Here is a 21,505-nt window from a genome sequence, read left to right as displayed (position 1 = left end):
TGGCATACCAGCTGGTGCCAGTATTTTCAGACCCTGTCTGTCTCCATTCCTGACCTCCGCTTGAAAATTCAGCCCATGGTGATAAATGCAAATCAGTAATCACTACTTTCTATTATGTACGGTTCATTTTTTTTTTAAAACAGTGGCATCACTTGAAAATAACTAGTGTTGAAGATGAAAGAGAAAAATTGCAGGGCCAATCATTGCATGAAATTCCATAGTGTTTGGTCAGTTAATGATTGTGGTGGTCTGGGAGAAGTTGCCTATCTGTCCTGTCCATACTGTATGAAATCCTGGAAGAATTTAAGTAATAAACCTTGGTCTTGAAGCTGCAATAACTCAAAGAATAAAATGCCTTGTGTTATAGGACAGCATGATATTAGGAGCTGTAATTTACTCCTAGTTTAATTGAAGCTGACTTCATTCCCTTCCCCTTCCCCACTGCCGCTTGGCTATTAGATAGGTAGAACATACCTGAAGTGCACCTGGTTGTAAATTGCTGTCACCCAGATATCCACGAGCCAACTGTCCCCTTGGGAAAACCAAGCACCTGGAGCAGAGAAGGAAAAGTCAACTGCTGGTGCTGGGTTTTCTGGCTGTTATCCAAACACAGCAGCCAGAATGTCTCCAATGCCCATATCTGACCTTTTGGAAAACTAAACTGTTACTGTTGAAACTGTGCTTCAGCTAGGTTTGTGTCTCATGCTCTTAGTCTATCTAACTCTAACTCTCACCATGTCTTGTTCACTCATCACACTTGTGCTCCCTGACCTACATTGGCCCCTGGTTAAGCAGTGTCTTGTTTTCAAATCACTGGCTTTGCCCCTTCCCCTCTCTGCAACTTCCTAAAGCCCTCATCTCTCGTCCTCCTCCAATTCTGGCCTCTTGGACATCCCAATTTTAATCACTCCACCAGTGCCACATAGACCCTAAACTCTGGAATTCTCACTAAACCCCTTTTTACCTCTCGGAGTGTATTAAAAGCTACCTATATGCCCTAATATCTGCGTGTGTGGCTGTGTCCAATTTTGTTAAATTTCTTGTGAAGTGCTATGAGACGTTTTACTGCATTAAAGTTTTTATATAAATAAAAGATGGTGTTTTTGCTGCTCAAACGGCCTATTCATTTGGACCAAGTTGTATCCTTTACATTGTTTTAAAGCCCTCAATTAAATATACTTAAAATCTGGAGGAAAAGTTCATTACCATGTTGAGACCAATTCTACCCCCTCACCCCCACAAATGCCAAATGGCAGTGGCAACTTCAAAGTGACCCAGATACATGCCTGAACTAGTCGTATTGAATGTTTTATCAGGGGCCTAATACCCATTCTGACCCTGTTCCCATATTCAGCAGAAACTGGGTTGAGCATGTGCTGTCTTCAGTGTTTCTGGGTCTACCATAACCTAGCCAGCAGTCCTTAAAGTGACCACAGGAGGCCACTGTAGAACAAACAGAGAATAAACAGACTAAATATCCTATTTAAATGGGTGAGAGCTTTTTTTTTAGGTGCTAAACACTACTGCTGTCTCTGTATCCTTTGTGTCTGTGTTCTGTTAGAACAAACGGTCTTCAACTAAAAAGCCAGTTCAAAATTGAATTGTAACAACTGCTTAATACTCCCTCCTCGTGACTGTATCTATGGTAACGAGCATGCACCCATTGAATCGCAGTCTCCAAATGACTGTTTCTAAGGCAATGAAAAGGCACCTTCCTAAAACTCCTGAGGCTTGCTCCTTTTTAAAGCTGTAGTGATCCTCTGCAACCCTTAAAGGTAAACTGCATATTCCTGGAAAAAAAACCTACAGGACCATGACATCAGCAACAAGTACTGTCTCTTTAGTGCTGACCATGAAATCCAGGCCATCATGGAGCGAGGAGGAATGAGTGCTTTCTCGGGATATGGGCATTACTGGCAAGGCCAGCATTTCTCGTCCTAATATCCTTGACAACAGTGGCTTGCTAGGCCATTTCAAAGGGCAGTTAAGAGTAAAGGGTCTGGAGTCACATGTTGGCCAGACTAGGTAAGGACAGCAGATTTCTGTCCCTAAAGGACATTAGTCAACCAGATGGGTAGTTTCATGGCACCATTACCAGATTTTTTTTGTAAATTAATTGAATTTAAATTCTACCAGCTGCCATGGTGGGATTTGAACCTATGTCTGCAGGGCATTACCCCAGGCCTCTGGATTACTAGTCCAGTGACATTACCACTATGCCACTCTCTCCCCACTGCTCTTGGTTACACAGCACTACTTGTTCACAATAACCCCCAGCAGTTTTGAGAATGAAACTGAGTGAAATGTTACATTTAACTTTATGAAGAGCCAGGTACCAGATATGGGCCCATTCTATCATATCCAGATCTGGCTGTGATCGAGTTCTTATGCTTGTGTAAAGGACCCTAGATATTTCTTTACATGCGAGTTTGCAGATGATACAGTCTCATTTCCCCCACCCCAGCTCATTCATGGATGTCGGTCTTGGCTCAATGGTAATACTAAATCCAAATGTCATGGGTTCAAGCCCCACTCCAGAGCACATAATCCCGGTTAACACTTCAGTGCAATACTAAGGGAGTGCTGTTCAAGAAAAGAAAGAGCTCCCATTTGCATTTAGTCCAGAAAATTGCATGAAAATTTCATTTAACATATTGTAAATCATATATTTGGAGAAATCAACTGTTTTGAATACTTGTATAAACTAAATTTCCACAGTAAATTGGCAGTATAAAACTTTCCGTGTTATTTTATGATGAGATATGGGGGTGGTTTAATCTATCTTGTCCACTTAGTATCTGTTTAGATAGAGTTCTGTTACCATTAGAGTTATAGAGGGCAGACTGAGCTAATATATTCAAGGAGATAGATATATTAATACCCAAGGGATGTGGGGAGAAAGTGGGAACAGGGTACTGAATTAGACGATAGGCCATGATCTTTCTTGAATGGTAGAGCAAGCCCAAAGGGCCGAATGGCCTACTCCTGCTCCTATTTTCTATGTTTCTATGATGACACACCATGGATCCCTATGGATGGAAATCTTTGTCTCCCAGAGTGCTTCTGATGGTTCAGGTGGTTAGCTATCAAAACCATTCATGAACACTGAAGGCACATATTGTCGTCTGATACAGTATTATATCTCAAACAGTTTAAATATTCTTGCTTGGTCCAAGTTATTAACATTTTTATTTTTTATTTAGCATTATCAAACCTCTTGGACCTTTTTAAATTTCCCAAAATAACCTGCTATATTGTGCTTGGGTCCATTTTATCTTTTCAAAATTGTCCCAAATCTAGCAGTATTGCTGTACTATTAGGACTTGTCAATGTTCAATTATATTTTCCCAAAAACTTTCTTCTTTTAATGCGCAACATTCAGCAAGAACTGCCTCGACTGCACTCCTCCTTTTTACTTTCAACAAAATGTGATTATCTCCTTAAATCTCGGGTAAATTTTTACTTCTTGAGCACTTGAAGAGCACTCCTATTCATTCATCTTCCGAAACAAATTATGCCCAATTTTGGTGGCTTTACAGCAGAGGCAGAAGCTCTTGTAATTACTTTTGGAGATGACCATATCACTCCCTCTTCCTCTTCTTCTTCCTCTTCCTCTTGTTCAGTCTGTGCCCACCCCCCACACTGCCACTCCTGAGCACAAATGACCCTGACTAGTTGAAACCAAGCATTTGAAAGGCAAGGTCTGGTCAAAATTGCCATGCAATGATATTTGATATCAGCTGCTGTCTGTAAATAAGGTCTTTAATTTTTAATGTGACTGGATCTCCATCCGCACGAACACTTCTCCAGCAAAGCTTGCTTAACTTTGATGTAATTTTTATGTCAAAGAACTTCTTTAGCAAATCCTGCACCATCACTGCTGTTGAGGTCCTGAAAGCCCATTGTCCCGTTTAAAAGGAAATTAAAACAAAAAAAACTCTTGTGGCACCTCTTGAGAGCCGAAGGGATTAATTTGTCAATTTGTAATTTCCTTGTATTACTGTGCAGAAATATCCACTCAAAGTAAGCAACTTTAAAATGTAATAATTCCCAATATGTGTTTACATTCAGCAATGCAAAAGCTGTTGCTTGGTGAATTAAAAATGGTTGTCAGTGAAGGGGGTTAACTTCTTTGCATGCTTATAAGACACAGATGATCAAACTCCAGTCTCGCTTCACATAAATGTTTTAAAATATTAGCTAATGGAACCAAGTTACTTTTGTAAAACATATGCAATGATTCTAATGCAATTAAATTCTGGATTAATTTTAAACATATTTTTGTCAGGGTAGACAACATTTTTCAGATTAAACTTGAATTGTTAATGCAGTTAGCATTTATTATAGAAGTATCAAGATTGATGTTGGCACTAATAGTTAATAGTCCAATTACAAGGTTTTTCCAGATTGTTCTCATTGGAGATAATGAGAGATCCTTTTTTTTTTCTTTCAGTCCTTCTTTGACTGTAATTTTAAATCACAAAATCAGTGTGTCATCTGTTTACTAACCATTATCATATTTAAATTAAACAAGCAAAATCACCACACTGTCCCAAACTTTTAACAATAGTATTCATGTCCTTCGAAAGTCAAACACATCTCTTACACTCAACATCAACTCCTTGTCCATTTCAAATCATTTAAGCATTAAAGAAATTCAAAAATGACCATTTTTTTATGTGCTAGTTTCATGTCTTGAATTAGAGACCCCCACATAATATACAATAACCAGAATTTCACTATGGCCACAATAATACACTGATTTGCACAATTTAAATCGGTTAACCTCAATAACTCCAATTTAATACAGCAATATCTTAAACTTAACAGAATAGAGAGCAGATAAAATCATCAAAATTTCACGTGCTTCCAAAAACTCAATAAATTGTCTTTTTTCAGACACTCTTCCAAATGATTGCAATGTAACTGAAGAAAAGGTTAGTCTACACAGCTGAATAAAATCTTTAACAGTGTTATAGAAAAGGGGCTCACGGTGGAGCTTCCCCCAGCTTGTGAGCCCTGAATCATTCACACAGGCTTCTTAAAGGGACAGGAGACTGAAAACTAAAGAACTCCTGCAGCTTGTAATGAGAAAAGGGCCCAAATCCTTCCCTTTCTCCTTCATTCCATAGTATAGATGAATTTAGTATTTTTCTCTCAACGTAATGTTCAATTTCTGATGTTTGCAACTCAATCCTATTTGGTAAATCGCGAATAATATATATTGTGCATTTAAACCAGTCCCAAGGGATTCTAGAGGGGTATTCTCAAACAAAATTTGACACTGAGCCATATAAGGAGATTTTAGAATGGGCGACCAAAAGCTTGGTTATAGAGGTTTTTAAGGAAATCTTAAAGGACGAGCGGTAGACAAGTGGAGAAGCTTAGGGAGGGAATTCTAGAGCCAGTCAGTTAAAGGCAAGGTCACCAATGGTGGAGCAATTAAAATCAGGCATACGCAAGTCACCAGAATTGGAGGAGTACTGATTATCTTTGAGTGTTGTAGGGCTGGATGAGGTTACAGAAACTGGGAGAGGCGAGCGAGGCCACGAAGGAATTCAAAAACTAGGATGAAAAGTTTAACAGTGAGGGATTGCTGGACTGGGAGCCAGTATAGGTCTACAAGCATAGGGCTGATGGGTGAATGGGACTTGCTGCGAGTCAAGATAAAGGCAGCAGAGTTCTGGATAAGTTCAAGTTTGTGGAGGGTAGAAAGTGAGAGGTCGGCTAGGGGAGCACTGGCATAGTCAAGTATAGAAATAGCAAAGTTATGGATGAGGGTTTCAGTAGCAGATGAGTTGAGGCAGATGTGGAGATGTGTGGTGTTATGGAAGTGGAAATAGGCTGTCTTGGTGAAGGAGCGGAATGTGGTCAGAGCTCATCTCCGGGTTAAATAAGGGATGCCAAGGTTGTGAGTAGTATTTTTGAGCCTCAGTGATCAGTAAGAGGGCTGGAGTCACTAGCTAGGGAACAGAGTTCGTGGTGGGGACCAAAGGCAACGACTTCTGTCTTCCCAAAATTTAATTGGAGGAACAGTCTGCTCATCCAGGTTTGGATGTTGGACAAGCATTCTGACAATTTAGAAACAGTGGAAGGGTAGAGAGAGTAGAGCTGGGCATCCTCAGCATACATGTGGAATCCATCATTGCAATTTCCGGTGATGTTGCCAAGGGGCAGAACATTGAGAAATAGGATGGGTCCAAGGATAGCTACTTGAGGGATTCCAGATGTAACAGTATGAATACAGGAGAGAAGTCATTGCAGGTGATTCTCTGGCTATGACTATTTAGATAAGACAGGAAATAGGTTAGGGCAGTCCCACCCAGCTGGATGATGGAAAAAAGAAAGAAAAATAAAGACAGACCTGCATTTAGATAGCAGCTTTTATGACCACCAGACATCTCAAAGCACCTTACAGTTAATTTAGTACTTTTGAAATGTGGTTGCTGTTGTAATGTGGGAAATGCAGCAGCCAATTTGCACAAAGCAAGCACCCACAAACAGCAATGTGATGACCAGATAATCTGTCTTTGTGATGTTGATGGAGGGATAAATATTGGCCAGGACACTGGGATAACTGCCCTGCTCTCTTTTTGAAATAGTGCCATGGGGTCTTTTATATCTATCTGTTTAAAATCTCATCCAAGAAACAGCACACCCCCTACAGTACTGCCCTCCCTCGGTACTGCACTGAGGTGTCAGCTTTGATTTTGTACTCAAGTCCTGGAGTCGGACTTGAATCCAGGAAACTCTCATCCTCCCTGATGCTCTGCAATGACTTCAGCTGCCTCTCAATCTTGGAAACCCTGTGCTCAAACTCTCCTCTTCCTTCTGTGCATTACGGTTTGACATTTTATATTTCAGCCTGCATTTTGACTTCAGCCTCACAAAGTCTGTATTAGTCTCGCCATTACTTGACTTGCACCCTGCTATTTATTAATACTCTGTTCTAGCTCATGACCTCTTGCTGGGTATTTCTAGATGTCCTCATTTTTGATCTGTGATGAGACAACCATTTGTTCCAAGTTAGAAATTGTCCCTCGACAATAGTCCGCAAATTATCCCTTTTTATGTTTGAAGTATGTTTTAAATTCCTCATTGCCTTGTTTTTTTTTTAAGTTTGTTATCCATTTTCTATCTTTCCTTTTAAGTGATAGAAAAGGGCTGCTGCTTTCCAGTCATTGGCCTTGATTTTATTATCTTTTGCCATGCGCCAAATAGCTTATCAATCTTTTTTATGTTTTTTTGTAACAATAAGCATTGTTGAAGTCTATTTATGCTTAACAGTCGCTTTTTAAAAATTCATTCCTGGGATGTGGGCGTCGCTGGCTAAGTCAGCATTTATTGCCCATACCTAATTCCCATTGAGAAGGTGGTGGTGAGCTGCTTTCTTGAACTGCTGCAGTCCATGTGAGGTAGGTGCACCCAAAATGCTGTTAGGAAGTGAGTTCCAGGATTTTGACCCAGCTACAGTGAAGGAATGGTGATATAGTTCCAAGTCAGGCTAGTGTGTGACTTGGAGGGGAACTTGCAGGTGGTGTTCCCATACATTTACTGCCCTTGTCCTTCTAGTTGGTAAAGGTCACGGGTTTGGAAGGTGCTGTCTAAGGAGCCTTGGTGAGTTGTTGCAGTGCATCTTGTAGATGGTACACACTGCTGCCACTGTGCGTCGATGTTTGTGGATGGGGTGCCATTCACTCCATCCACCAATCAAGCAGGCTGCTTTGTCCTGGATGGTGTTGAGCTTCTTGAATGTTGTTTGGAGCTGCACCCATCCAGGTGAGTGGAGAGTTTACTATCACATTCCTGACTTATGCCTTGTAGATGGTGGACAGGCTTTGGGGATCAGGAGGTGACTTACTCGCCACAGGATTCCTAGCCTCTGACCTGCTCTTGTAGCCATGGTATTTATATGGCTACTCCAGTTAGGTTCTGGTCAATGGTAACTCCCCAGGATGTTGATAGTGGGGGATTCAGTGATGGTAATGCCACTGAATGTCAAGGGGAGATGTTTAGATTCTCTCTTGTTGGAGATGGTCATTGCCTGGTACTTAGGTGGCGTGAATGTTGCTTGCCACATATCAGCCCAAGCCTGGATATTGTCCAGGTCTTGTTGCATTTCTACACGGACTGCTTCAGTATCTGAGGAGTCGCGAATGGTGCTGAACATTGTGCAATCATCAGCGAACATCCCCACTTCTGATCTTATGATGGAGGGAAGGTCATTGATGAAGCAGCTGAAGATGGTTGTGCCTAGGACACTACCCAGAGGAACTCCTGCAATGATGTCCTGGGACTGAGATGATTGACCTTCAACAACTACAACCATTTTCCTTTGCGCTAGGTATGACTCCAGCCAATGGTGGGTTTCCCCCCGATTCCCATTGACTTCAGTTTTGCTAGGGCTCCTTGATACCATACTCAGTCAAATGCTACCTTGATGTCAAGGGCAGTCACTCTCACCTCACCTCCTGAGTTCAGCCCTGTTGTCCATGTTTGAATCTAGGATGTAATGAGGTCAGGAGCTGAGTGGCCATGGTGGAACCCAAACTGAGCAGGTTACTGTTAAGCAAGTGCTGGTTGATGGCACTGTTGATGACATCTTCCATCACGTTACTGATGATTGAGAGTAGGCTGATGGGGTGGTAATTGGCTGGGTTGGACTTGTCTTGCTTTTTGTGTCCAGGACATATCTGGGCAATTTTCCACATTGCTGGGTAAATGTTAGTGTTGTGGCTGTACTGGAACAGCTTGGCTAGGGGTGTGGCAAATTCTGGAGCACAGGTCTTCAGTACTAATGCCAGAATATTGTCAAGGACCATAGCCTTTGCAGTATCCGGTGCCTTCAGTTGTTTCTTGATATCATGCGGAGTGAATCGAATTGGCTGAAGTCTGGCATCTGTAATGCTGGGGACTTCAGGAGGGGACCGAGATGGATCATCAACTCGGCACTTCTGGCTGAAGGTTGGAAATGCTTCATCCTTATCTTGGTCACACTGATGTGCTGGGCTCCCCCATCATTGAGGATGGGGATATTTGTGGAGCCACCTCCTCCAGTTAGTTGTTTAATTGTCCACCACCATTCATGGCTGGATGTGGCAGGACTGCAGAGCTTGGATCTGATCCGTTGGTTATGGGATCGCTTAGCTCTGTCTATTGCATGCTGCTTACGCAGTTTGGCACGCTGTTAACCTGGTGAAGCTACAACACAGGACTAACGCATCATTTTGAAGTATGCCTGGTGCTGCTCCTGGCATGCCCTCCTGCACTCTTCATTGAACCAGGGTTGGTCTCCTGGCTTGATGGTAATGGTAGAGTGGGGGATATGGCAGACCATGAGGTTGCAGATTGTGGTTGAGTACAATTCTGCTGCTGCTGATGGCCCACAGAGCCTCATGGATGCTCAGTTTTGCATGACCTAGATCTGTTTGAAATCTATCCCATTTAGCACGGCGGTAGAGTCATAGAGTTATACAGCACAGAAACAGGCCCATCGTGCCTGTGCCGGCCATCAAGCACCTCTCTATTCTAATCTCATTTTCTAGCACTTGGCCCGTAACCTTGCATGCTACGGCGTTTCTTAAATGTTATGAGGGTTCCTGCCTCTACCACCTCTTCAGGCAGTGTGTTCCAGATTCCAACCACCCTCTGAGTGAAAGTTTTTCCTCAAATCCCCTCTAAACCTCCTGCCCCTTACCTTAACTCTATACCCCCTGGTTATTGACCCCTCCGCTAAGGGAAAAAGCTTCTTCCTATCTAACCTATCAGTGCCCCTCATAATTTTGTATACCTCAATCATGTCCCCCCTCAGCCATCTCTGCTCTAAGGAAAACAACCCTAGCCTTTTCAGTCTCTCTTCATAGCTGAAATGCTCCAGCCCAGGCAACATCCTGGTGAATCTCCTCTGCACCCTCTCCATGGCAATCACATCCTTCCTATAGTGTGGTGCCCAGAACTGTACACAGTACTCCAGCTGTGGCCTAACTAGAGTTTTATACAGCCACACAGTGGGAGTGCCACACAACACAATGGAGGGTATCCTCAATGTGAAGACGGGACTTCGTCTCCACGAACTGTGCGGTGGTCACTCCTACCAATACTGTCATGGACAGATGCATCTGCGGCAGGCAGATTGGTGAGGACGAGGTCAAGTATGTTTTTCCTTCTCCACCTGCCGCTTTCCCAGTCTAGCAGCTATGTCCTTTAGGACTCGGCCATCTTGGTCAGTAGTGGTGCTACTGAGCCACTCTTGGTGTAAAATGGAGCGGGAGGCTTTGAGGGCCCTTCCTGACCCGCTCCTGCTTCCGCTTGGTCATTGAAGTCCCCCACCCAGAGTACATTCTGTGCACTTGCCACCCTCGGTGCTTCCTCCAAGTGGTGTTCAATAACAAGCTGAGTGAGCGTGGTAACCAGCAGGCGGGTTCCTTGCCCATGTTTGACCTGATGCCATAAGACTTCATGGGGTCCAGAATCCATGTTGAGGACTCCCAGGGCAACTCCCTCCCGACTGTATACCACTATGCTGCCACCTCTACTGGGTCTGTCCTGCCGGTGGGACAGGACATACCCGGGAATGGTGATGGCAGTGTCTGGGACATTGTCAGGTATGATTCCGTGAGTATGACTATGTCAGGCTGTTGCTTGACTAGTCTGTGGGACAGCTCTCCCAACTTTGGCACAAGCCCCCAGATGTTAGTAAAGAGGACTTTGCAGGGTCATAAGGGCTGGGTTTCCATTATCGTTTCCGATGCCTAGGTCGATGATGGGTGGTTCGTCTGGTTTCATTCTTTTTTATTGACTTCGTAGCAGTTAGATGCAACTGAGTGGCTTGCTAGGGCATTTAAGAGTCAACCACCTTGATGTAGGTCTGGAGTCACATGTTGGCCAGACCAGGTAAGGACAGCAGATTTCCTTCCTAAAGGACATTAGCGAACCAAATGGGTTTTTACAATAATCAACAATGGTTTCATGGCTATCATTGGACTAGCTTTTAATTCCAGATTTATTAATTGAATTTAAATTCCACCTTCTGCTGTGGTAGGATTTAAATCCATGTCCCCAGAGCAATACCCTGGGTCTCTGGGTTACTAGTCCAGTGACAATACCAGTACGCCACCGCCTCCGCTGTTGTAAATGCTTCAGCCTTATCTTTTGCACTGATGTGTTGGGCTCCCCTATCATTGAGGATGGGGATATTCGTGGAGCCACCTCCTCCAGTTAGTTGTTTAATTGTCCACCACCATTCATGGCTGGATGTGGCAGGACTGCAGAGCTTAGGTCTGATCCATTGGCCATGGGATCGCTTAGCTGTGTCTATCGCATGCTGCTTATGCAGTTTGGCAGGCAAGTAGTCCTGTGTTGTAGCTTCACCAGGTTGATACCTGGTCTTATTGAGACTTTTCCTTTTTCACTTTGTCAGAGTTACCAGTTATCATATCACCAATTCAGTCTTGAATCCCATTACCTTCACACCATTACCCCTCCTCCCCCAGGGATCACTGAAGTAAACTTGTCAATAAATGCTATCTCTTCAAACCCCATTTTGGATGCTTGCCCACTCAGCATTGATTCAAGAAAGAGTTCTGCCACTGAAGGCAATAGAAATAGTTTTATTAACCCATTTGAACATCATGTTACTACCAATTACAAGCAATATACTATGACTGAAATGTCACTACAGCCTCAACATCTGTGCCTAAAATGCAAGATGATCAATCTTCCTCCTATCAATGGCACTGATGCCACAAATCGCCTTTCGAGCTATGCCTCAATAATATGTTTGGCTTTTCTTATATTGAGTTTGAATGTACGCTTGACACAATTTCCCATCCCACTTTTGGCCCTATACATTATCATGCTTTAGTATGGAAATTTTTTTTTCTTATCTGGAATTCCACATATTGGGTCTGGAAGTACAAAGATTTCACCCACCAGGACATTGCACCCTTACAACCACAAGACCTCCTCTGAAGAACAGACCTTAAGCTGATAACACACCAGCTATCCCTGTCTTCTTGCATAAGCTGTCGAGTTGGCAGTTTCAAACTGTCGTACTGGTAGGTTTTTAGTTGTAAAATATATTTTACTGTCTAAATTAATCCATTTTCTCAAACCATGCTGGATAAAGTTACTGGATTCCTTTTGTACAAGAGATCCTTGAGAAAAATAGCTGTCGGATATAAGATTCATCAAAATAAAACATACCTTTAACTATGTTTTTCTAACTATTATGATTGAAGCTTAGTTTATCTTTGACACACCAATAGCATTTTTCATAACCTGATAACAAATGCAATTATCCTCCATAAAGTTGACGTATATTATCATGAGTAATGGAACCAAGGATATTTTCAACAGCAATGAAAGTCCTTGTCAACTTTGACCAGGGCTAGTTAGTTTTTGCTGAGGTAAGTTTAAAATTCAACAAGTCACTTTTTTATTTTATTCACAGGATGAGAGAGTTTCTGCCAAGGCCAGTAATTGTTGCCCATCCATAATTGCCCTTGAGGTGATGGCCTGAGCCGTCCTCTTAAACCACTGTTGTCAATGTGATGTATGTAGTGTTTTGAAATTGCAATTGCATCGTGCATTGTGTACTCTAGAGCCTGCTGTAGAACACACATGCTAGCAAAGAAAAAGTGAAACTAAGAATAAAATGAAGAAGCCTTTATGTTCAGCTGCTGCAGTCTTTGGGCTGAATTTTAAGCACTCTCCCGCACCCACCCCTCCCCCAACCACCCACGAGCAGGATGGTGGCGAGGGGGGGGGGGGTGGGGGTTTGGTGGTGTAAAATGGAGCGGGAGGCTCGGAGGGCCCTTCCTGACCCGCTGCTGCTTCCGCTGTCATTTGACGCAGGGCGTGGTGGTGAAAAACCGCCCGCCCGCCCCAGGCCAATGAAGGCCCTTAAGTGGCCAGTTAAGGGCCTCTGCCCGCCGCCACGGGGATTTTACTCTTGGCCGGTCAGGCGGCCCAGGACCGAGAAAAGCCACCTGTCAAAAGCAGGAGGCTTTCTGACGGGGTGTGGGGGGGTCCCTCATGCTCAGGCACCCTGTGCCCGACGGAGGACCGCCCCTGATCAATTACCTGTGCCTTGCCGGGGCCCGACTGATCAACCCCGGTGAAGCCCTGAATACTTACCTTTTCCCAGGGCTGTCCTTTATCTTCCTTCCAATGGATGGGTTGCAGTCGCTACCACTCCCAGTGGCTTTGCTGCAACTAGAGCTGCCGGCCAGCTGATTGGCCAGGAGCTCCATTAGGTGGGATTTCCTGCCTCAATGAGGTGGAAGTCCCACCTCAGACCAATTAAAGGCCTGGGGACCATAAAATGCGGGTCGGATCCCCAGGCCAGGTGGTGAGTTCACCACCAACTTTTCAATCGGTGGACGGCTCCTGTCCGCCAAGGGTGAAATTCAGCCCTTTGTCTCCCTGTCTTTGCCTCATATCCTATACCAACTGTGGCTGAACCTAACCTATGACCTAAGGACATCACAAGGTAGGTACACCCACTGTGCTATTAGGAAGGGAATTCCAGGATTTTGACCCAGCGACAGTGAAGGAACGGTGATCTTGTTCCAAGTTAGGATGATGTGTAACTTGGAGGGGAACTTCCAGGTGGTGGTGTTCCAATGCATCTGGTGCCCCTTGTCCTTGTCGGTAGATCTCATGGGTTTGGAAGATGCTGCTGAAGGAGCCTTGGCAAGCTGCTGCAGTGCATTTTGTAGTTGGTGTTCACTGTTACTACAGTGCGTTGGTGGTGGATGGGGTACCGATCAAACAGGCTGCTTCGTCCTGGATGCTGTCGAGCTGCTTGAGTGTTGGAGCTGCACTCATCCAGGCAAGCAGATTAGTCAACCTTTCAAAACTCAACAATTGGAGAGTGAAATTGCAATAATGACAAAAGATCAGAAGTGTTAAATACATAAACAAGTATGCAAAACAGTATTCTCACTGTATTTGTAAGTATACCATGCAAGAAATTTGAAATCAAAACAGAAAATGCTGGAAATACTTAGTAGGCCAGGCAGCATCTGTGACGATGGAATTAATGTTTCAGGTCAATGAGAGATAGAGGAGCAGATATGTAGGCAAATCTCAGAGGTATAAAAATAATAGGGTAATAATAGTAGGAGATTTCAACTTACCTAATATCAACTGGGATAGTCTTAATGTAAAAGGTTTAAAGGGGGCGGAATTCTTAAAATGCATACAGGAGAGCTTTTTGAGCCAGTACGTAGAAAGTCCTACAAGAGGAGGGGCAGTACTGGACCTAATCCTAGGGAATGAAGCTGGACAAGTGGTAGAAGGGGGAGCATTTCAGGGATAGTGACCATAACTCTAAGACTTAAGGTAGTTATGGAAAAGGATAAAGACAGGCCAGAAATAAAGGTACTGAATTGGGGGAAGGCCGATTTCAATATGATAAAACAGAATCTGGCCAAAGTGGACTGGGAGCAGCTACTTGTTGGAAAGTCTACAGTACATCAGTGGGAGTCATTCAAAGAGGAAATAGTGAGGGTTCAGATCCAACATGTACCCATTAAGGTGAAGGGTAGGACCAACAAGTCCAAGGAACCCTGGATGTCAAGGGATATAGAAGTTTGGATCAGGAAAAAAAAGGCTTATGGCAGATTCGGAACACTGAAAACAGCGGAGGTACGAGAGGAGTATAGAAAGTGTGGGGGGGGGGGGGGGTGGTACTTAAAGTAATTAGGAGAGCAAAGAGGGGACATGAAAGAACACTGATGGGCAAGATAACGGAAAATGCTAAGGCATTTTATAAGTATATTAAGGGTAAGAGGATAACCAGGGAAAGAGTAGGGTCCATTAGGGACCAAAGTGGCAATCTTTGTGTGGAGCCGGAGGACGTAGGTGAGGTTTTAAATTGATTACTTTGCATCTGTGTTCACTATGGAGAAGGATGATGTAGGTGTAGAGGTCAGGGAGGGGGGTTGAAATATACTTTGAACATATTAGCATTGAAAGGCAGGAAGTATTAGCTGTTTTAGTGGGCTTAAAAGTGGATAAATCCCCAGGCCCAGATGCGATGCTTCCCAGGCTGTTGGGTGAGGCAAGGGAGGAGATAGGGGCTCTGACCCAAATTTTCAAATCCTCTCCGGCCACAGGAGAGGTACCAGAGGACTGCAGGACAGCAAATGTGGTGCCATTATTCAAGAAGGGGAGCAGGGATAAACCAGGTAATTATAGGCTAGTGAGCGTAACATCAGTGGTTGGGAAAATATTGGAAAAAGTTCTGAGGGACAGGATTAATGTCCACTTGGAGAGGTAGGTATTAATCAGGGATAGTCAGCATGACTTTGTCAGGGGGAGATCGTGTCTAACTAACTTGATTGAATTTTTCGAGGCAGTGACTAGATGTGCAGATGAGGGTAAAGCAGTTGATGTAGTCTACATGGACTTCAGTAAGGCTTTTGATAAGGTCCCACATGGGAGATTAGTTAAGAAGGTAAGAGTCCATGGGATCCAGGGCAATTTGGCAAATTGGATCCAAAATTGGCTTAGTGGCAGGAGGCAGAGGGTGATGGTCGAGGGCTGTTTTTGCGATTGGAAGCCTGTGAACAGTGGTGTACCACAGGGATCGGTGCTGGGACCCTTGCTGTTTATAGTGTACATTAATGATTTAGATGTGAAACTAGGAGGTATGATCAGTAAGTTCACAGATGACATGATAATTGGTGTCGTAAATAGTGAGGAGGAAAGCCTTAGATTACAGGACAATATAGATGGGCTGGTAAGATGGGCGGAGCAGTGGCAAATGGAATTTAATCCTGAGAAGTGTGAGGTGATGCATTTTGGGAGGACTAACAAGGCAAGGGAATATACAGTGGATGGGAGAACCCTAGGAAGTACAGAAGGTCAGAGGGATCTTGATGTACTTGTCCAGAGATCACTGAAGGCAGCAGCACAGGTAGATAAGGTGGTTAGGAAGGCATATGGGATACTTGCTTTTATCAGCCAAGGCATAGAATACAAGAGCAGGGAGGTTATGATGGAGCTGTATAAAACTCTAGTTAGGCAACAGCTGGAGTACTGTGTACAGTTCTGGGCACCACACTATAGGAAGGATGTGATTGCACTGGAGAGGGTGCAGAGGAGATTCACCAGGATGTTGCCTGAGCTGGAGCATTTCAGCCATGAAGAGAAACTGAAAAGGCTCGGGTTGTTTTCCTTAGAGCAGAGAAGGCTGAGGGGAGACATGATTGAGGTATACAAAATTATGAGGGGCACTGATAGGTTAAATAGAAAGAAACTTTTTCCCTTAGCGGAGGGATCAATAACCAGGGGGCATAGATTTAAGGTAAGGGGCAGGAGGTTTAGAGGAGATTTGAGGAAAAAAGTTTTCACCTAGAGGGTGGTTGGAATCTGGAACACACTGCCCGAAGAGGTGGTAGAGGCAGGAACCCTCACAAACGTTTAAGAAGTATTTAGATGAGCACTTGAAACGCCATAGCATACAAGGCTATGGGCCAAGTGTTGGAAAGTGGGATTAGAATAGTTAGGTGCTTGATGGCCGGCACAGACACGATGGGCCTGTCTCTGTGCTGTATGACTCTATGACCTTTCATCAGAAATTTTGAAACCTAGCTTTATTTCCAATTATTAACTCAAAATCTGAATTACACACCCTCCTTTCCTTTCTTTCCTATTTCTTCTCTCTTGATTGTAGTTTTATTACCACACTGATTTCAATGCTCTCTCTTTCATTCACATTCTTCCTTGTCTCATTCCCTGGGTGTCTCTCTCTTTTGTTGCACTCATCTTAACTTTCTTATTGCTTCTTTCTCATTCCCTCTCTCATTCACTCATCTTTCCTTCATTTTCTTGTTTTGAATTCACCCTTTCCCTTCTCTTGTTTTTTTTATCCTTTCATTATCTGCCCTGGGTCTCGCAAGCTCTGTGTTCTTAATTTCCTTCACTCCCTGTACCCTGTTTTCCACTTCAATCATGTATCAGTCAACATTATTACTGGCCAGGCCTTACAAAGGGTGTGATCAATTTTGTAGGACATGCCATACGTGACAGATGGTGAGAAAACTGCAACCTACCACAAAAACGACACCCATAATTCCCATATCAGTTATTGAGGAACAATTTTGGAGAGTATTGGTAGGACCCTTGCCAAAAACAAAAGCAGGGCATCAATATTTACTCACTATCATGGAAATGGCGACTCGATTTCGAGAGGCCATTCCCTTGAGGACAATTACTGCCAAAGTAGTAAAATAGTACTCCTAAAACAATCAGAACTCAGTGATGCCATTGATTTTCCAGCCAGTGGAAAAGCCCCTGGAAAGGATGGCATTACCCCTGAAATAATCAAGTGTGCCAAGCCTGCTATACTCTCAGCACTCCCTGAACTGCTTTGTCTGTGCTGGGATGAGGGAACAGTACCAAAGGACATGCGCGATGCCAATATCATCACCCTCTATAAGAACAAGGGTGACCGTGGTGACTGCAACAACTACCGTGGAATCTCCCTGCTCAGTATAGTAGGGGAAGTCTTCACTCGAGTCGTTTTAAACAGACTCCAGAAGCTGGCTGAGCGTGTCTACCCTGAGGCACAGTGTGGCTTTCGAGCAGAGAGATCCACCATTGACATGCTGTTCTCCCTTCGCCAGCTACAGGAGAAATGCTGCGAACAACAGATGCCCCTCTACATTGCTTTCATAGATCTCACCAAAGCCCTTGACCTCATCCTGAGTGGCGTGAAACAGGGCTGTGTTCTCGCATCTACACTGTTTGGGATCTTCTTCTCACAGCTGCTCTCACATGCGTTCAAGTCTTCAGAAGAAGGAATTTTCCTCCACACAAGATCAGATGGCAGGTTGTTCAACCTTGCCCATATAAGAGCGAAGACCAAAGTATGGAAAGTCCTCATCAGGTCACTCCTCTTTGCTGACGATACTACATTAACATCCCACACAGAAGAGTGTCTGCAGAGACTCATCGACAGGATTGCGGCTGCCTGCAACGAATTTGGTCTACCCATCAGCCTCAAGAAAACGAACATCATGGGACAGGATGTCAGAAATGCTCCATCCATCAATATCGGTGGCCACACTCTGGAAGTGGTTCAAGAGTTCATCCACCTAAGCTCAACTATCACCAGTAACCTCTCTCGATGCAGAAATCAACAAGCGCATGGGAAAGGCATCCACTGCTATGTCCTGACTGACCAAGAGGGTGTGGGAAAATACCGCAGTGACGCGGAACCCAAAAATCCGAGTGTTTCAAGCCTGTGTCCTCCGTACCTTGCTCCATGGCAGCGAGGCCTGGACAACGTATGTCAGCTAAGAGTGACGTCTCAATTCATTCCATCTTCGCTGTCTCCGAAGGATCTTTGGCATCAGGTGGCAGGACCGTATCTCCAACGCAGAAGTCCATGAGGCTGCCAACATCCCTAGCATATACACCCTACTGAGCCAGCAGCGCTTGAGATGGCTTGGCCATGTGAGCTGCATGGAAAATGGCAGGATCCCCAAGGATGCATTGTACAGCGAGCTTGTCACTGGTATCAGACCCACCGGCCGTCCATGTCTCTGCTTTAAAGACGTCTGCAAATGCGACATGACGTCCTGTGACATTGACTACAAGTCGTGGGAGTCAGTTGCCAGTGATCGTCAGAGCTGGCAGACAGACATTAAGGTGGGGCTAAAGAGTAGCGAGTCAAAGAGACTTAGCAGTTGGCAGGAAAAAAGACAGAGGTGCAAGGAGAGAGCCAACTGTTCCAGTTGGCGCTGCTCCACAAACAACTGACCACCTCTAGGCACTTACCCATTGTCTCTCGAGACAAGGAGGCTAAAGAAAAGTAGTAGAGAAGATAACCCAATTCTTTACGAGATATGGATTACTACTTGAAGTTCAATTGGATCAAGGTTCTAATTTCATGTCTCAGCTATTTCAAGAAGTCATAGGCAATTTGGGTATCAATCATTTAAAATCTTCAGCATATCACCCACAGAAACAGGGAGCTTTAGAAACGTACCATCAAACTCTCAAAACAATGAATCGAGTATACTGCCATGAATATCCCCATGATTGGGATAAAGAGATGGACTTTCTTTTATTTGCTACGAGAGATTTGCTGAATGTGTCTACAGGTTTTAATCCTTTTGAATTGGTTTACAGACATGAAATAAGAGGTCCTCTAAAACTCATCAAAGACAGGTACTTGGAACAAAAGAATGAATCTTCAGTATTAGACTATGTATCCGTGTTCTGGGAAAGACTCACAAAGGCTTGCAATATGGCTCGGACACCTTAACGCATCCGAAACCACTATGAAAAAATGGACAGACAAGAATGCAAAGACCCGAACTCCTCAACCAGACTACAAAGTATTAGTATTATTACCTTTACAGGACGAACCATTAAAAACACGGTTCAGTGGTCTGTATAAAGTGGTCAAAAATGTTGGTAAGATAAATTATTTGATTAGCAAACCAGATTGTCAGAAAAGGAATCGGCTGTCATATCAGTACGTTAAAGCAATATTATCGCAGGGATGAGGATAAGCCAGTACAGGTATGTCCGCTAATAAGGACAGATAAGAATGAAAGGGATAGTGAGGATGAGGCAGAAGGAGGCCTGGACAATTCTCAAATTGAAACTCCTACTATCCAGTTAGCTAATACATAATGGCTAGGAAAATTGGACAACATGCTTGAACATGCTTAAATGCAGAACAACGAGTAGACCTAACCAGGCTACTCATAGCATTTCAAAGAGTCTGAAGGGATAAGCCAGGATGTATAACCATAGCCACACAAGATATGGATGTAGGGGAATCCATTCCTATAAAACAACATCTTTACCATTTAAGTCCAGACAAACAGGCCCAAGTAAAAGCAGACATCCAATACATGCTGGAAAACAACTTGATTGAACCTAGTCAAAGCCGCTGGAGTTCATGAATAGTATTAATGCCTAAACCTGATGGATCAACCCGACTGTGCATAGACTACAGAAATGTCAGTGTGGTAATGAAGGCAGAGTCCGACCCAATTCCTTGCTTGGAAGACTGTATTAACAGAGTGGATAGTGCTATGTTCCTTAGAAAGATAGATTTGTTAAAGGGATACTGGCGAATTTCTTTAACACCCCAAGCTAAGGAAGAACCAGTTTTTGTTTCACTGGGCAGGGTTTGCCAGTGTCAAGTGATACCACACAGGTTAATGGATATTTGAAAACTTCTCAGAGACTAGTGAATCCAATAGTGGCCAGTGTTCCTAACTGTGCAGTTCACCTTGCTGAGGTGCTGGTCTATATGGACACTTGGAAAGAAGCCATGAAACAACTGGGAGACTATGTTTGGAAGGTTATAATTACTTGATTGGAACAACCTTTGTGGACAAATTTAAAAACCAAAATGCCTGAATAGTTAGATGGAGTTTATTGTTACAGCTTTATCACCTGAAGATTGTACACATTTTGGGAAAAAACTGTTATCACTCTGTCACAAATTTAACTTTATTGAGTTACATGAGTATCAATGGTTCAAAGCTAAATTGTGTTAACTACCAGTAGAATGAATGATGGGCATAAGTGTGAAAAAATGTTCACAATATTTTCAACTTCTGATTTTACTTTGTAATGAAACACATTCAAAAATGGTGTTTCATTTTGCCAAGGGTGAAGGTGTTACTAAGGTTTTTTTTGTACTCAGAACTTAGGATTCTGAGAAAAGGATTTTTGCTCAGTGGAAGACATCTAAGCAGAGTTGGAATTCCTGCAGTGTTTTGAAAGAAAGTCATAACAAAAGTTGAACTTTATCGGTGCTTTGAAAGGAAGTTGAACTTGTACAAGGACAGGAAAACCAGCAATTTCAAGGAAACCACAGTGGTGACCTTCCTCAGAACAGCCTTTTGAGTGATAGGAGGAGACTCTGTGTCTGGACATGTGACCATGTTCAGGAAGGGTTTTTTTCACTTTGGACTCTTTAAAAAGCTAGTAATATGGACAAACAGGAGGCATCTGAAATTTTTGCTTTGACCTGCCTGGAGCAATGAAGGAAAAGGCCTCTCTCTGTAAAGGAAGACTTGCATCTCTTGGAAAGAAATCCTACATTTGAGGTGTGGCTGTGATTTGCCTGGAGAGAGGAAAAGACCAGGAAAAGAGGAGTTGCTACTCTCTGTGGAGGAAGAATGCATTGCAGAGAGGAAGCCCCTGCATTTGCAAGGTAGCAGGTTCCTACTGTCTCCAATCTGAGGAATCCCTGCCTTAAGAGTGACTCATGTTGCCTTTTATATTTGGGAAGATTCTGAAATCTCTAGAAAGCTTCTATTGCTAGACTGCTACTTCAAAACCCAGGCAGACTGTTGCTGCACCCCTGCTGAAAGACCTGTGTGATGCCTGCTGCAGAGAAATTGCCTTGAAAGCCTACCCAAGGCTGGACAGACTTCAAGTGGCATCCAACTATTTGACTCTGGGGCACCTCACCGTACTGAAAACATCCTACCAGAATGTAATAAACTCAACTATTTTCATT

Source organism: Heterodontus francisci, chromosome 6 (genome assembly GCF_036365525.1).
Source record: "Heterodontus francisci isolate sHetFra1 chromosome 6, sHetFra1.hap1, whole genome shotgun sequence".
Classification (NCBI taxonomy): Eukaryota; Metazoa; Chordata; class Chondrichthyes; order Heterodontiformes; family Heterodontidae; genus Heterodontus; species Heterodontus francisci.
Note: the sequence above shows the minus strand (reverse complement) of the source record.